This window comes from Lathamus discolor, chromosome 8, assembly GCF_037157495.1.
Source record: "Lathamus discolor isolate bLatDis1 chromosome 8, bLatDis1.hap1, whole genome shotgun sequence".
NCBI lineage: Eukaryota > Metazoa > Chordata > Aves > Psittaciformes > Psittacidae > Lathamus > Lathamus discolor.
This window is the reverse complement of record NC_088891.1, coordinates 1,064,007-1,076,535: the sequence shown is the minus strand read 5'-3', so window position 1 is coordinate 1,076,535 and position 12,529 is coordinate 1,064,007.

Sequence of the window (12,529 nt, the reverse complement as noted above, 5' to 3'; positions counted from 1 at the left end):
CCACCGCGCCGGCCGGCACCGGGCTCTTCCGCCTGGCGTCCCGCCCCTTCCGCCACTGCCTCTCGCGAGAGCCTGGGCTCCTGCCGCCGCGGGTACGCCATCTTGTGCGGGAGGGGCGGGGAGGGTGCGGCGCGGGGTGGTTCTGTACCGGGGCACGGGCACAGGGCATCGACACCAGCACCGGCAGCGGCATTAGCGCGGCCGTCCCCTGCGGCAGCGGGGCTGCGCCGAAGCCACACGGCAATAGGCGGTGGTGGCTCCTCAGCGCCTCTCCTGGCACGCGTTTCCTGAGGGGGGGCATGGTAACAGTCGGGCATGCGAGTTTGCACCGCCTCAGAGCCTGCACACACACACAGACACACAGACACACACAGACACACACACACAGACACACACAGACAGACAGACAGACAGACACACACAGACAGACACAGACACACACACACAGACACACACAGACAGACAGGCAGGCACAGAGCACACAGTCAGGTTGTTCCACTGCACTCCAGTGGCCGAGCACCTCGGGCAGCAGCGATTTGTACCTGCAGTACGAGCGCAGCCCGTGCGGGCTGCAGGGCGGTGTTGAGGGGCTGCGGAGAACCAAGGGGAGCGGTTTTGCTCCGGAAAGGGGTAAAACCAGCAACATGCAAGGGGTAACGCGTGACCCACATCGCTGAGGTGCAGCGCACGCCGTGCACGGTCTGCCAGCTGTGCTGTCACACTGTGTGTATATATATCTCTTTCTTGCACCTCACTCTATACCGTATTCGCGTGCCAGTATTTGCATATTGGCACTTTTAATTGCTTCTGTGCTGGCAGGCAATTAATTTGCCAATCTGCTTGCTGCAGATGGCGGTGTCGATTCGTGTTCTAAATGTAGCGTGGCAGATCATAGCTCGAGGTGCAGCTGATCCCTACAGCGGCTCCGGTCCGCCCCGCTGAGTCCGTCCTGTCCGGGCGCACCCCTTTTGTGCAAACCTGAAAGCTGAGGGAAAGGAACTGTTTGTCTCCAGAACGTGAATGCAGTATAAGCATAAGGAGCTTGAGCTCAGAACAACAGGGTTCAGGTGCGCTGGTTTCTTACCAACCGGTGCAAATCTGCTCAGAAGTCTCTCTTCATAGAATCACAGAACCAGGGAATGGTTTGGGTTGGAAGGGACCTGAAAGCTCCTCCAGCCCCAACCCCTGCCCCGGGCAGGGACCCCTTCCACTGGAGCAGCTTGCTCCAAGCCCCTGTGTCCAACCTGGCCTTGAGCACTGCCAGGGATGGGGCAGCCACAGCTTCTCTGGGCACCCTGTGCCAGCGCCTCAGCACCCTCACAGGGAAGAGCTTCTGCCTAAGAGCTCAGCTCAGTCTCCCCTCGGGCAGGTTCAAGCCATTCCCCTTGGCCTGTCCCTACAGGCACTGTCCCTCTCCAGTGTTCCTGCTGGGACTTCCTTTGGTGTTTCTTGGCTGCAGTGTTGCTCTGACTCACTCCAGAGTGTTCTTTTCTTTTTAAATAGTGGAGCTACAACTGTAGAGTTAAGAATGTTCTATATAATTAGATCTAGAATAGTGGATACACTGCATAAGAGAGCACGCTGATTTAATAATCTATTCAGCATTACAGAAAATTAAGAGATTTGAAAAGCATATAATTAAATAGCCTAAGATACTGTTCCCTCCCGACTGCAGCAGAGCAAAGCTCTTCTTTTCGCATGTCTTACAAGCCTGTATTTTTTGCAAGCATTCTGAATACAGAACTTAAATTAGCCCCGACTTTAGCATATACTTTCAAAAGTGATTAACATGCTCCATCTGTTGGTAAGCTGAGCAACTGTCCGGATGAGCCGCTGAGCTTGCTACCGTTCCCATGGAGAGCTGAAAGAGTGCAGTGAAGGAGCAAGGCATTGGTACCCCAAAGAGAGTAGCAGGGTGGTGCAGCGGTGTTCAATGCGATTGTTTCAGCTAGTGGCTGAGGGAGATGCTCAAAGTACAGGGGTCTTGTGGAGTGGCTGCCTCCTCCTTAGAGCTGTATCAAGCATTTTGGTTACTTGTTTGCCAGAATAGCAGTTGGTAAGGACAATTAATTTCAGTTTCAGCACATTTTAAGAGTCCTCACATGCGGTCATTTTGGAGGATGCTGTTAGGCCTTTGTAGGGACCATCCAGTCACAGCCTGGATTTGTGTTATCTTGAGAAAGACATACATCACAGAACTGGGGTACTTTGGAACCCATTGTGTACCATTTCTAGGTTGAGCATCTACTCGTACTTTGATTACCATTGTCTGGTTGGTTTGGGTTTAAAAGCAGCAACTGCTGTGGTTTGTTCCCATAAAACTTTGTTAAGTCGGAGCACAGTTGAAGTGCGTGGTGTAATTAAACCCAGCAGCAGTCAAGCTCTAAGTGAGCCCTAAATATATATTGAAATGAATATATCTGGCACTGGGCACTGACACAGCACTCTGCGAAAAGGTGAGACAATTCATCCTCTTACAGCAAAACACCGAAGCATAAAGCTGCAGAAACAGTGACATAGAGAGAGACGTGGTGGGCATGCCGCTGCTACATCAGTGTGCTGTTCTCCTCACGAGCCAATGCTGCGTTAGAGTAATCCCATACCTTCCCAACAACTCTTCCTTCATTTGGGATTGTATCAAAACTCGTTGCAACAGGAAGATAGATTGAACAGTGTTTTGAGGTTTAGTAAATGTATGTGTGTTGGAAGAACCTTTGTGTCTTTAAGGGTGATCTGTCTTGTCAAAATCAGAAGAGGCTCCATTCCTCCAGCGCTTCCAGAGAGCTCAGGTGCTGCTTCCCGTGTGCTGTTCCAGAGGGAGCAGGGAGGAGCTGACTGTGACTTACAGAGAGAGTATAAAAAGATGTGAAGAAAGCTGCAGGCTGTCACACCATCGCATCATGCACACCTGTGTCCCTGGACATACATGTGCATGTTACAAATACACATTATAATAAAGCAGTGCATGCAAGCTCATCACATTCCATGCTGCTGCTTTATCCTTCCTTACTTCTAGGCATTTTGCAAGTATTTGCACAAGTGTACGGACATTCCCATCATGCATCAAAAGCTTCTTTTATCCTTGGAGTAGTGACAAAAGGGGAACTACTGAGCACAAGGTCAGGCAGGCAGCCCATCAGTTCCGGCTTCTCTTTTGAGCACGCCCTTGGGCAGACCTGCTCAGCAGGGTACCAGTTCTTAGGGATGGAGGGCAACATGTGGTAGGGATTACCTGCCTGTACCTTCAATTGTGCAAACCCCATTGAATACTTACGGGGAAAAAAAAGAAGAGGGAGGGAAAACTAGAAAGAAAACGTAATTTGGGGGGTGGAAGAAAGAGTGAATGGATCGTGGTACCTGGGTCAGGGTAAAGAATCTTGGCAGAGGTGCACAAGGAGGCACAGACCCACTTCCTTGGTTCTGAGTGTGATTCAGAAGCATCTCAGCCCCATCTTCACTCTGTCTGAAATAAAAGGTAACTTTGTCTGCAAAAGACATTTAAGGCATGTTGGCTTCTAAGGAAAATGTTTGCTTTTTCCTCTTAAGGATAAAGGTGGCATTTAGAACAGCTTGAAAAGAGGGTGCAATGGAAACAGTCCATTTTTATGTATATGGCTGAAATGGTATCAAGTTTGTTTATGGGCACCTGAGGTTTGGAAATCTGGCTGAGGATCAGTAATGTGGAGCGGGGAATCAGCATCAGTCTCCTGTAACGCGCTGCGTTATGAAAACAAGCACAGGAACATCTGGGCTGCCTCATCAAATGGCAGCACCTTCTGAAGAAAGCCCTTCCTGCAGAGTGCAGCTGTATCCAGGGAATAGAGCTTGGCTCGGAGCCCCTGCCCATGTTGGGAGCGGGAAGCGCATCTGTTGTGAGGAGCAGCTGGGGAGGTGCAGTGCAGAGTTTGGCATTTAGGAAAGAGGTGCTTTTCCACATGTGGAAGTTTGTTTTCCTTTTCACAGGAGCAGCCACAGCTCCTTGTGCAGCTCCCGGGTGCCTCTGGAATTCCTCTAACAGCAGATGACATTTGCAGCGAGGATAAACCCACAAATGTTGGCGGGAGCTCCTGTAGGTTATTGTAGTAATTATTGACAAGGCGAAGCATAGACTTGGGCTGCCTGTTTGCAGGGAGCTGCTGTGTGGGGAGTGAAGAGCCAGTGTTGCACTGGAAATGGCTTTGTACCTGGGCTTCAGAGGGAAGCTGAGGATGGCAGCTGAGGATGGAGGCTCTGTTCAGCTGCTCCCAGAGGAAGGAACTCCTGGGGGATGCAGACTGGACTGGGAATGCACAGAGCCTGTGTAGGGAGGGAGCCACCCCTTTTCCCTGGAGCAGGAGGGGAAAGCATTGCTGCAGGTTTCTATGACAGGAGAGCAGCCTCAAAGGCACAGAACTGCAGCAGGTCCCTGTGGCTGCTGCTGCAGAAAGGAATCTGGGGTGCAGGCACACACCAAGGGGAGATGGACACCAAGGAGTGAAGGACAGGCTGCACCTCGAAACGGGGGATGCTCCCTTCTGTGCTGGGGGAGCTTGCAGGGGGCAATGCCACCCAGTCCCCAGGGCAGAGAGCCAGTTGTGAATCCTGCAGAGAGCCCAGAACGGAAGGAAAAAGCAGTATCCCTGGAGAAGGGGGAAGCTGTGGCTGCTGAGTAGGTGTGGAAAGCTTCTGGGGATTCCCTGCCCTCCGGGGGAGAGGTTCATGTGCTGTGAAGAGGCTGCTGTGGCTCAGCGAGAGTGAGGACAAGTATTTTAATGTGGTGGTGGTTGTGGCTCTTTTGTCTCCAGTGTGGTTGTGGCTTCACAAAGCATCCATATTCCATTGCTGGTTTGGTTTGTTGCTGGGGAACACAAGCAGAGCAGGAAAAGAACAGTTCTCATTTAACTCTGCTAAATGTAAATGAGATTTTGTGGGACAAAGGGAACACTTCTCTGGCCTGAGGGGGTGGTGCTGTGCCAGGTCTCAAAGGCCCCACTGCAGCCAATGGAATTCATGGAGCAGCCTAAAACATCATAAGCATTTTTGTAGAAATGGCAACACAAATCACAGGCTTGGCTGCCAGGAGTGGATGGGACGGTCCTGGAAGTCACACAAGGGTGTATCCGTGTGAGGGGAGTTATTACTGGATGTCCTAGAACCACAGAATGAGTTATTTGTGGGAATTAGAGAGTCCAGGATGATACAAGCTCCAGACCATGCCCTTAAAGCTTCAAGAAGATGTACCAGGATGTGTGTATTACCTGCTTTCCCCATTCATTATGGTCACAATACACACATTTATACATTCCAAGGGCAGGTACTCTCTGTTTTTCCTCACCCTAGGACAATGAAGCCCTGTCCCAACTATGGTTGCTGGAATTGCCTTCTAATAAAGACTCCATAGGCAGAATTATATCAGTGCATAAATTTAAATGCTGCGATCTAGATGAGGTAACGGTTGGACTTGATGATCTTAAACGTCTTTTCCACCCTAGTTGATTCTATGGTTCTATGACAGTGTCCTGGTGTCCAGCGCCTGCCTGGCGGTGCCAGCGCCTGGCATCCCGGCACTAGATGGTGCCAGGCACCGCCGCGGCTCCATGGAGAGGAGATCCAATTGCACAGGCAATGAAGCGAGGCTTCCATCTGCACCGAGAGCTGTAAAACCCCGCTGCAAACAGTGTTCATCAATTATGGCAGAAGTACCGGGTTCAGATACAATCAGCAATTAAGGACAAATACTTATTAAGGACTAAGGGATTCAATGAGAGCTCGCTGAGCTGTGAGAAGTCGTGCTAGAGCCTGGCTAATTCTTTTGCTTTCCCCAACTTACACACAAATGGAGGTGCTCATGCTCATGCTCCGGAAGACAATTGGAAATGGCAATTCCAAGGGAAGATTTTTAAGCACAGAGTAATTTGGTACAGGCAGGTGGTCCTGATTTGTGGATCTGCTCCAACGTGTCCAGAGGAGGCCGCAGAGATGCTGTGAGGGCTGGAGCAGCTCTGCTCTGGAGCCAGGCTGAGAGAGCTGGGCTGGGGCAGCCTGGAGAAGAGAAGGCTCCTGAAGGGGAGACCTGAGAGCAGCTCCAGTGCCTGAAGGGGCTGCAGGGAACCTGGAGAGGGGCTTGGGCCAAGAGCCTGTAGGGACAGGGCAAGGGGAATGGCTTGAACCTGCCCGAGGGGAGACTGAGCTGAGCTCTTAGGCAGAAGCTCTTCCCTGTGAGGGTGCTGAGGCGCTGGCACAGGGTGCCCAGAGAAGCTGTGGCTGCCCCATCCCTGGCAGTGCTCAAGGCCAGTTTGGACACGGGCTTGGAGCAAGCTGCTCCAGTGGAAGGGGTCCCTGCCCATGGCAGAGGTTGGAGCTGGAGGAGCTTTAAGGTCCCTTCCAACACAAACCAGGCTGGGATTCTATGATACTATGTCTGAGTGCAGAAGTGCCACTGTCTCAGCAGACCAGTTCCTGATGTTGTTCATGCCCCTCATGCAGTTTCCAGTTTTGATTCCTAGGTTAGGTGGGTGTGTTTATTTTCTGGTAGACACCTTCCTTTGTGCTCAGCAGAAAAGAAAAGAAGTGATTATTACAACACATGGATGGGGAAGCGCTTTTGTCGTCCTGGAGGAGCTGCTGTATTTGTTTCATCCTTTACGGCAGAACCCCAGGAGGTGAATGATAAACACTGCTCAGGATTCTGGCAGGTTTTCTGTATTGCCCTAGAGGAACCGTCATTTCAGCGTGGGAAAAGCAGCACTTTATGGAGCTGAGGACCCCAGGAGCCGTCCGTGCACATTGTGCACTGTCGTGTTTTCAGTGATATGAAAAGGGTGCATTTCCAGGTTAATCGGGGTGTCAGAGCAGCCATCGCAATGGTTGGCATTTACTGCCTGTCCAGCACAGAGCTGCGCTCAGCCCTGCTCCCGCTGTGCTCATCACCTAATGGAGGGGTCATCTTCGCTGGGACTCCTCCAGCCTGGGAGCCTTCCAGGGAGCAGTGAGTAGCACCGACAGCCTGGGCAGGGGCGGAGGAGGAAAGAGGAGAGCCTTGGCAGTGCTCTGCCAGCTCGCTGCTGTGCCGGGGTCTGGATCAGGTGGGTTACAGACCCTCAAAACCCGGCAGTGCTGGTGTCCTTCCTGAGCGGGGGCAGACAGGACCTGTGCTTTAAGGTGACTTCCCAAGCCTCTTCTAGATCCGTTAACTGTCAGTTGCTGTAGGAAAATCCTGCTCTCCAATCTTAAGGGCAGCAGAAGCCTATGTTGTGTAGATGCTCCTGCGAAGGTGAAAGGGATATCGAGCTGGGTTAAGGAAAAGCTGACACCGGTCAGGAATGTGATACGTTTTCAAGAGCAAATGGCTCCATTGAGGTCAGGGAAGTGCTTGTGTCCTTGGAAGTTAGAGCTGGCCTGAAGTACTGTGTCCGTGCAGGGCACTGAGAAACTGAACAGTCTTTGATGTGCTAAATTAGGCTGCAAATGATTTAAATAATGCTTCCAGAGAATATTCCTATTTCCTTACCCCTGTGAATATGATTCTTCCTATTTCTGCCTGTGCTCCCTGTCCTCCACCACGCACTTGCTCCAAATTCCTTGTTGTTTTCCAAGTGCCAAATAGCTTCCCTGTCGTCACCCATTTCTTTTAACTGTTCAGTCTCATTAAGCCCTGTGAGCCACGAGATGCAGAACAAGAGGGTCAATTGTGCTCCTTGGTGTGCTTCCATGGTGGGAGCCTGGAGGAACTGCACGGAATGCACTGCAGGAAATTTCCATCAGCTTCAGCCGTTGCTCGGGACTGGCGGCGCCGGGGGAGCCGGCTCAGAGCGCTTGCACCCTCCGAAGGGCGCTGAAGACGAGCCGTTACTGCGAGGAGCTGCTCCCGGGAAGCTGGGACACTGCACGGGAATGAGAAGAGGGCAGTGCTGCGGGAGCCAGCCAGGCTGCCTCGTTACTGAGGTGTCCTTGGGAGTGCTGCTGCAGGGGAGCCTCGTCCTGCCAGGATCTGGGAGAGGAGAAGCAGGGTGGGTGGACACAGGGAAACACCGTGAACAGCCGTAGCAGCTTTCCCTCTCCAGGAGGCACCATCACCAGTATCCTGCCCGCCTTCACTGCACACACTGGTTTCTCAAGGAGCGGAGCAGCCATTGAGACTGGGAGAAACAGCAGTGGGCCCTTCGAGACTCAGCTTCTCTCTTCCCGAGAGCAGAGCTGGTGCCTTCTGACCTCCCTCCCTCCTTGAAGGCGTGTTAGAAGCTGAGTTCTTGTTCCTCCGGTGAGGAGAAATGATGGAGCTTTTCACAGCAGCTGGTTTACTTTTCTCTCGTCTAAATCCTTTTTCCAGTGGACTGCAGTTGGCATCAAGAGCATTCCTGGGAGGAGCAGAGAGATCGGGAAGAAAAACGACTCTCAGGGCTGCTTCAGCAATGGGCCTAATTTAATGGGATGGCTGCGACCCAGGTTGGAGGTTGAGGAGTGAAGAGATGCAATTCAGAGAAGAGAGGATAGGTCATGTAAATAACACTATCACCCAGTGTGTTGCTGTGAGCAAGCAGAATGTGAGCTGGGGAGGAATCTGTCTTTGTCAGGGACTCCTGCTGAGCCATTTCTCTGTGGATCAGCTGCACGTAAACTTAATCTGCTTATACAGCAGCTGAGATGCCCTCGATGCCCTCATCTCATCCCTGCATCTAGCTGGAGTCGCCAAATACCAGGGGAGCACAAATTCCATCTACATTTGGGGCGTGAGCACCCTCAGGCCTCTCCACCGCAGGTCACTGGGCAGGACAGGCTTCAGGGGTGCAGCCCTGTCTGAGGACCTGTCAGAGTGGAAGTGGATGGGCAGCAGCATCACCGGCACTCCTGTGGCCGAGTCCCAGCCTGACAAGCATCTTACCGCAAGCACTGTGTGCTGGGGGCTCAGCAGAGGAAAGCCTGGGCAGTGCGGTTGGAGCAGCAGCAGTGTGTGCCCTGGGGACAACCCCAGGAGCTCAACGGTCACAACAAGAAAATGCAGAATAAATCTATTTTAGTCCTACTTTTACATCACCTCAGTGTGTAGGTTGTGAGATTCAGTATCACGCTCGTAAGCACGAGTAACAAGTGTGTCCTTTAACCTGCTTCCTTTTTCTGTTTCTTTCATTGAGAGTCTCATTTAGCTCACCCTTTGTTTTATAATAACATCTCTAATGACATTGCAAGGGCCAGTCAGAATTAACCCATGATTCTTCCCCCGGCTCACTGTTGATTTGTAGGCAGAAACACAGGGGGATCATTTGCATTCAATACAGTCAATTGTTTCCCACACCCGGTGCTTTGACCTGTTATTACCTTGCCTGTATGGGCCAGTACAACTCCTGGCCTTCTGTAATCTAGTGCTGCCTTCAGGTGCACATGGGAGACACTACAGTGGCTATTCAGCTCACAGTGAACTCATCAAGGCCTGTGCTCCTGTAATTCCCTGTAACAAATGCTTGCAAGGTCATTGCCATGGGGATGATTCACATTAGGCTCCCAGGGATGCTCCTACCTGCTCCTGCAGAGCTCTGCAGCATCCAGCTCCACGCTGGGCACGTTCCAGTTCCAGTCTGAAATACTCATCTGTGCAAAACACCCGATGTCAGGACACTGCTTTCCAGCTGCACAACAGAGCAGGGAAGCCTTTGGAGGGGCTGTTCGACAGATTGAGGGAACCCTGTGTTTCCGTGGCAACGCGTTTGGGATTGGGGACGTCTGGGGTCAGTCTGTGCACCCTTGTCTTCCCTGTTGTAGCTGGTGTTCTGTAGGCTCGATCACGTACACCCCAAAAGGTGCTTTTAGGGGTGCTTTTAGCTTTTTTAGCTTTTCTCTCTGGAGGAGGCCCACGGCCAAAGCATTCTGAAAATGCTTCTTCCCATTGCTTTACCTTCCCAGGGGTATTTTAGAAGAACAGCAAGACCTCCCTAGCTTGAAACTGCTGTGTCCTAAGAAGAACACGCCAGTTTGTTTTTCACGCCCCTCTCATCCTCACAGCCCTTGGGAGTGTTCTTGGTTAGCACACACACAGCAACACCCCCTTGTCGTCACCTGAGCTCCCCCAGCAGAGTCTCAGTGTCAAAATTAATTAGATTAAAGTGTTTAAAAGAATCCCTTTCACAGTGAGCCATGAGCAGGAAGCAAGATGCTGCTCTTCATTGAAGAAGGCAGGACTCATGTGTTGTATCAGTTAATTGGTTCAACTAAAACCTGCATAATTCACTTACTTCAGAGTGACTGGGATTTAATAATAAGCCCCGTTGATGTAATAGCATCGCAGTGCTCAGACGCATGGAGAGGTGCAGCAGGTTCCACGCAGGCAAAGCTGCACGCACGGGGTTGGGACGATGAATCGAGTCCTGTGTGGTGCTGAGCGTGGCTGCAGCTGAAGAGCAGGCACTGAGGGCAAGAGCCTGCTGGGGATGAAGGGAGGAGACGACAGCAGGCGGCCAGAGAGGAGCAATTACTGCTGGGGACCTCTTCAGAAAGGTCAGCCTCAAGTGGCTTTGTACGGCCTCCAACGCCCGCTCCTCAGGCCTGTTACAGGGATCTACATTCATAGCCCAGTTCTTCCATGCAGTGGAGCTCTGCAGCCGCACCACTGCCTGTCTGCAAGACCCCCGCCCTGAGCTCTTGTGCCTCGTGCCCACTCGTGGCAGCAGTGTCAGGTCTGCAAAGCCTGGGTGCCCTGCTGTGCCCAGAAAACGGTGCCTGCCTGTCCCACTGAAGGGCAGGGGAAGGACTGGAGACCCATCAGGAGGTGTATGTAGGGGCAGGACGTGGATGCTCTGGAAATCAGGTGGCTTTAGTTGTGCTGGTCACTGAATTACGGTTCTTTCTCCCCAAAGAGACACTCAGCTGCTTGTTAGAGCTCTGGTGAGACTCCCTGCAGTCCTGTGTCCAGCTCTGGGGTCCCGACATCAGAAGGACTTGGAGCTTCATTCTAGGGATGCTAGACATCATAGAATTCTGGAATCATTCTGTGGTTCTATGGTTTTTGCGTGGAAGTGGGACTGTAGCTGACACGTACCTCTCAGTCCTTTTTGAGCCTGGCTCCTTCCTCTGAGCTTCTCTGCAATCCACTCTGCTGGGACTTGGGACTCTGAGCCAGGATTGGGCCATGGGCACATCCCGCACTGGAGACCCACAGCTCCATCCTGGCTGTACCCTGGACCCTACAGTCCCACTGCTGAGTGTGGAGCAGTGTGAATCCTTCCTCTTCACCGGCCCCTTCCCGAATGAATTTCCTCTGAAGGCTGGATTAGGTTGCAGAGAGCCCTGGAGCAGAGGCTGGGCTGGCTCTGATCTTGCCATGTATGCGCTGTGCTTGCGGAGGAGCTCGTTTGTCTCCTCACCCCTGCAAGGTTTTTATTCTGGCCATTCCACTGTGTTATCTCCCAATGTCTTTGTGCAAGGTTTGCTCTCGGGGCCTCTCTTTAATCCGGGCCAGACACTGAGGTTATTGCTGGAAGTTCTGAGATACCCTGACTAATCTGCCTGTGTACTTTAGATTTGTGGGTGATTTCCCTGCAAAGGTCAGTTGTGCCGTGGTGCTCGGTAGCACTCTTCATTCAGATGTACAAAAAGATTCCTTTTTAGATTAGACAATCAATCAACTTCTTCAGGAGTTTTCTATGGAGAAGAAAGAAGACAGCTCCCCCCAGGCCCTATCCTGCTGCATTAACACAAGCTGCAGCCTCTACAAGATTGGGAAGCGCTTTGGAATGCATCTTTTTATCTACTTGGCTTTTGTATGCTTCAATATTTTTCCAAAGTTGACACTATTGAAGCTTACTTTTAAAACTATTTGTGCCAAAGACAGTGGGAGAATAGGACACAGTAGGAAGCGGTACCACAAGGAGGAAGAGGTACCACAGGTAGGAAGAGGTACCACAGGTAGGAAGAGGTATCACAAGTAGGAAGAGGTACCACAGGTAGGAAGAGGTACCACAGGTAGGAAGAGGTATCACAAGCAGGAAGCGGTACCACAGGTAGGAAGAGGTATCACAAGCAGGAAGAGGTACCACAGGCAGGAAGAGGTACCACAAAGGGGTGTCAAGTGTATGAGATTGTGCTGGAAAATGGGATTCTCAGTGGGTCCTTTGACATACATTTGTTGTGGTCGCGGTGAAGTTGTGTTCATCTGACCAGCTAATCCTCACCTTCACGTTATCAGCTTTATAAACTTTTAATAAAGCTTTTTACTGAAGTTTTCAGCTTCACGATGACCAGATGCAACCATCGGTGAGGATACCTGACGTGAGCCCAGGGATCCTGGCACTGGGGGTTTTGACCTCTTGGCCAGTTTGTGCTGGTTCAGACCAAGGTGAAGGGAGGCACTTCAGGGGGCTCTGCCCATCCACCACGTTGCCACTGGTGAGGGTCAGCATGCAGAGGAGCTGGACGTGTTCCTTGGCTCCAGACTCGTGCTACGAGCCAGGCAGTAAAACATCAGATGCTGTCTGAGCCGTGGATCCGAGCCAGAGTCCGTGTTTCCTTCCAGCAGCACTGCAATGCTCCCCTCTGTCTAGACTGTTTTATGTCCTTTTCA